Source organism: Vombatus ursinus, unplaced genomic scaffold (genome assembly GCF_900497805.2).
Source record: "Vombatus ursinus unplaced genomic scaffold, bare-nosed wombat genome assembly UNPS02014793.1, whole genome shotgun sequence".
Classification (NCBI taxonomy): Eukaryota; Metazoa; Chordata; class Mammalia; order Diprotodontia; family Vombatidae; genus Vombatus; species Vombatus ursinus.
The window spans coordinates 14,924,254-14,929,381 of NW_020954571.1; the positions used below are offsets into that span (position 1 = coordinate 14,924,254).

The window sequence follows — 5,128 nt, forward strand, 5'->3', positions numbered from 1 at the left end:
TCCTTAGGGTCCAGGGCCAAGACAAAAAAAAAAAAAGTGTCAGGTCCCTTTAAATTCTAGCTCTAATGGGCGGGGTCCTCCAGCAGTGTCCCAGGCTTCCCCGCCAGCCGGGTAACAGCTCCACCCTCCTCCTGATTGACAATCGGATAGCCCAATAGAAGGAGAGGGTGACGGCCGCGGAGCAATGGGAGCGCGGGTCAGCCTTCACGGAGGCGGGGCCGCACAAGGCTGGGCCAGGGAGTCCGCCTGGCTGAGCGGCAGCGGCAGAGCCCTGGGCGCGACGGCAGGGCCCAAGCTGTGGGCCGGGGTGAGTAATAGTCGGCAGGGCCAGGGCTGGAGCCGGCTCTGGGGCTGGAGAGGATGAAGGTCCCGACTGGGTCCCCCTGGGGGTGCGAGGGAGGAGGAGGCGAGGGCTACGGGGCGAGGGCGCCCCGAGGGCCTGGGCTGGAGGGGCTGTGGGAGCGGGGCGCGGGAGGGGAGGGGTCTTAGGGAGCTGGGGGGAGGGGATTGGAGGAGGGGGCGCGAGGAGCGGGGGTGGAGTGGAGAGGGGAGGGGGAGGGGGGTAAAGAATGCCTGGGGAGGGGGCTTTGGGGGTAAAGGGTGTTTGGGGACGCGGGCAATGGGAGTAAAAGATGTCTAGGGAGGGGGAGGAATGGGAGGAACGCTGTCTGGAGAGGGGGACAATGGGGAGAAACGATATCTGGGGAGGGGGGAGAATGGAAGACAGGATACCTGGGGAGGGGGAAGAATTAGGGAAAGGATACCTGGGGAGAGGGGCAATAAGGGAAGGGGATGTCTTGGGGGAGAATGTGGTAAAGAATGTATGGGGAGGAGGGAGAATGGCAGAGAAAGGATGTCTGGACAGGGGGTAATGGGGGGAAAGGATCTCTGAGGTGGGGGGAGAATGAAGGAAGAGATGCCTAGGGAGGGAGAAAAATGGGAGAAAGGATGTCTGGGGAGGAGGGAGAATGGGGGGGACGATCTCTGGGGGGGCAATGGGAGGGAAGGCTTTCTGGAAAGGGGGAAGAATGGAGGAAGGGATATCTGGGGAGGGGAGAGAATAGGGGAAAGGATGTCAGGAAAGGGGGGAGATGGGAAGAATGAATAACTGGGGAGGAGTGAAATTGGGGGAAATAGGTGGTTGGGAATGAGGGAGAATGGAGGGAAAGGTGGCTGAGTAGGAGAGAGATTTGGAAGGGATATAGAAAGCACAGAACCCTGAGTAGTCATATTAGAACATGAAAGTTTTAAGACTCCAAGGTTCATGGGATCATGCATCTGGAAGGACTTTAGGGATCATCTAGCTCTGTGAGGGCAGGAGCTGTCTTTACTTTTTTGTTTTCCTGTCCCTAGCATTTAGTGCAGGGTTTAGCAGATAAGCGCTCAACTGATGCTTGTTGATTGATTAATGAACTCTGGAGAAGTTGAATGATTTACCCAAGGTCGTGGTAGGTAATAAGTGACAGAGTAGTACTCACTAATCTCCATCACATGCCCAAATTATGAAACTGTCTTGGGATTTGAACCTATGCTTATGGGTCAGGGTGTCAGAAGCCCATTCGTAGATTTAGGGACTATTGTGTCAGTGTTGTGTATCTTCTAACCTCATTCATAATGAGGTATGCTGGGGCTTTGAAGGTGATAGTGGTAAGTCAGAACTTCTTGAACACAGCATCATGTGATTGATACACATGACTTAACTTGTAAGAGTTAAGATCTGATGTGTCTGTCTAGGACTTGGTACTGCTTCTCCAACCCTCCTTCCATCCATCTTGAATATTGGAGACATGCACAGGACAAGGACACCCAGGGAATGATGTTGAAGAAGATTATACAAGATACTTTGTTAGCCATTTAGCCCAAAAACCATCCTTGATTGGTGGCAGGTCTTATGTGTCAACCTTGTGTAAGAACAGTTGAAGCAAGCCCAGGCATTGGTTTGAGTTGTTACTCTGCCTAAAACATCTAGTGGTCATGGGATCATAGGCTTTTGAGCTGGGGGGAAACCTGGAGGTCATAGTTCACCTAGGGAAGTTGTGCAGTAAAGTCAGAAGACTTGGGTTTTAATCCAGCGTACTACCTAATGTGTTTTTGGATGAGCTATTTAACCTCTTGAGGTCGTTTCCTCATATCCAAAATGAGAGGATTGAATTAGTTAAGCTACGTGGTTATTTCCAATTTTAAATCTATAATCTTTTGAACCAGACTTTTTATTTTGCAGATGAGGAAACTGAGGCCCAGAGAAAAGAAATGACTTGCCCAAATCAAAACCAAGATTTGAGCCCAGGATATCTAATTCTGAGCTTAGCATAGTATCTATTGTGTCTAAGGTTGGTGTCTAGATACACTCTGGGTTCTGTTCATGGGTTTGCTTCAAATCAACAAGAATTTACAGAACACTTACTACATGCTTGGACACTGACCTGGGGGTGGTGCGAGAATATAGAAAAGAATGGAAATACAGACCTATAGGACACTACTCATCCTCAGGGAACTCAGTTTTGTTGGAATTCAATACACATTTGAAGCAGATGACATTATAAAGCAGTATTCAGTATGATTAAGTGAATAGTGGGTGGTGCAGACAGTAAGTGCCAGTTTGGTTTTAGAGCAGCAAATGCTGAAGAGCAGATGCGAACTCCTAAGGCAGCTCTGGACCTGACTCAGGCTTAGAAAAGTTCTTCAGAAAAGGAATAATGATGATACCACCTTGCATTCTTATAGTGGGTCTTTTGCTTTTGTTTCTTATTTTACTTTCCAAATCCCTTTTATCTCTGTTGTCTCCTTCTGTTTTAACTACATCCCTGGCAGGCAGCAGCGTAGTAAAGAGAGCGATGAATTTGAACTCAGGAGATTTGTGTTCAAATGCTGGCTCTGATACTTATTAGCTGTGTGACTCTGGACAAGATACTTAACCTCTCTCAACCTTAATTTAGTCATCTGTAAAATGGAGAAACTAATAACTACATACTTGTGAGGAAATTGCCAAGTAAGCCTTAAAGTGCTCTCGAAATGTGAATTATTAGGTGGGGTACTTTACAGCTGAGGAAACTGAGGTTTATTTGCCTTTGAATCAACTCCCTCATTTTACATATGGGAAAGTGGAGGCTCAGAGAGAAGGGACTTATCCAAGGTCATATAGCTGGTCGGTGGCATATAGCTTAGGGATTATGGCCTAAGTCTCATGATACCTACTGTCATCTTACTATGCTACTAAGTAATGGCAGTCTTCTTGATTCTCAGCCTAAGGCTCTTTTCCCTACACCTCACTGCCTGCATGTGCATGGTCCTGCCTGAGCATCTTGGACTTCTTGCACAGTTCTATTAGCCTTTTAAAGGGGAATTGTTCTAAAGCTCCAGCTACACTTTTCACCCTATATTCTGTTTTCTTTTCCTTCTTGGCAGCCCCAAGTACTGAAGGAAGTGGTTCTATGGGCAGACCTCTGCTAACTCTACTACTAACAAGGAACCAGTTTGCTAGTATTCTTGGTTAAGGATCTGGGAAGTTCTAGGCATTATCTATATACAGCTGTCTCAGCCAGTGATGTTTTTGTTTTTTCCTAAAGACAGGGTCAAATTCTAATTTTCTGTTTGTCAGCTGTGGGGTCCAATACAGGTATGGAAGAAGAGAAGTGGGCTCAAAGTCAGGGTTGGCTAAGAGAACTCCTACCAACTTTTGTTACCAGCTTCTCCCCTCCACCCACCCTCTACTTTGTCCATCTGTTTTTAGTTGTGGTTTGTGAGCCCACTTTTGGGGTGTGTTTCTACTTCTGACAGATTTTGGCTAAGTAGTGACAGATACCTGAGTTGCTTCTTGCTTGTGTTGGGGTATCTGCTGATGCTTCCAGCAATGAATGTCAGAACCTCAATCTGTTGCTTAATCAGATCCTACTCTACTCTATACTAACAGGCACATTGTGGTCTGAGTGGTAGAAGCTGAGTCAGTGCTCAGATGGAGCGATTTCTGGGGAAAGCCAGAGGTATTAGAGATAGTATTGCTGATTAAGTAATGGGTGTGCTCTCAAGTTTCTCTTCTGGTGTTACGTCTCCTAGAATCATGTAATGACAGAGATGGAAGGGAACTTAGAATACAGAAGATTAGAATGAAAGGAAGAATATTAGAATACAAAATGGCAGAACTCAAAGGGGACTTTAAGCCCCTTATTTAGTCTAGCCCCTCATTTTAGAGATGGGAAACTGAGTCCTAGCAAAGTGAAGTAATTTAATTTGAGGTCACACAGCAAGGTAGTGGTGGAAATAGAATTTGAACGTCCTCCAAGTGCTTTCCACTACACTATTGCAGTCACCTGGTAAGATATAGAACCAGTCTTCCCTCAACAGTATCAGTAAAGAATGTTAGAACCTTTTCATTAAAGGAATAGGGGGTTCACCTTTATGGTGCCTCCCTCTTGTCCCCTAATTCCTTGGTAATGGGACAGTCATTTTTCACTTCCTTTCTTAAGATGTGCTATGTAGCAGCACCATCATAATCCAGTCCTGTGGAGCAATCACCACATTTATGTGATGTATAAAAGTGTCAAGGAGTTTTTGTAACAATGATGAGTCTATAAGCACATCTTTCAAAATCTACTTAAAGAATGCTGCATTTGAGACACTCAATGATGCCCGTTCTCCTTACTGTGGCTTTGTCTTTGAAACCTGAGTTTTAGTTCTTCCTAATACGTAGCCAAATTATCTTCATTGGATGAGTGCATGTCAGAGGGCTTCTTTCCCAATTTGCTTGTGATTTGAGTTTTCAAAGATTTTCTTTTATATCCAATGTGAAAAGGGTGGAGAAGAGTCATTTTATTCAGAATGGGCAAATTACTTCTTTGTCCCCCTGGGGCTGGACTGAGAGACACAGCTCAGCTATCCCTGGCCAATTTCTCCTGAACTCTGCACTACTGCTAAGTGAAAGAGTGAGAGAGGCTATTTATAACCCTGTGAATTTTGCAGTGGTAGTTGAATTGCTTCATCCTGATTTCCACTTCCTTTCGAAAATGAAAATGAAGAAAATGAGCAAGCATGCTCTGTTGAGAGGGCTCATCTGGGGGGAGAAGAACACCCAGTCTCAGCATCCTACACACACACACACACACACACACACACACACACACACACACACACA

General features: G+C 46.0%; 1 protein-coding gene across 1 annotated transcript in view; it reads left to right on the top strand.

The window, feature by feature from the left end:
- The first annotated feature begins 245 nt into the window (after positions 1-245).
- The window catches only part of ELMO2 (engulfment and cell motility 2), a 50,139-nt gene continuing 45,256 nt past the window's right edge, over positions 246-5,128 (top strand). The window contains exon 1 of the mRNA XM_027869516.1: positions 246-307. The gene's annotated coding sequence lies outside the window, so the exon portion shown is untranslated. The remainder of the gene's footprint in view (positions 308-5,128) is intronic.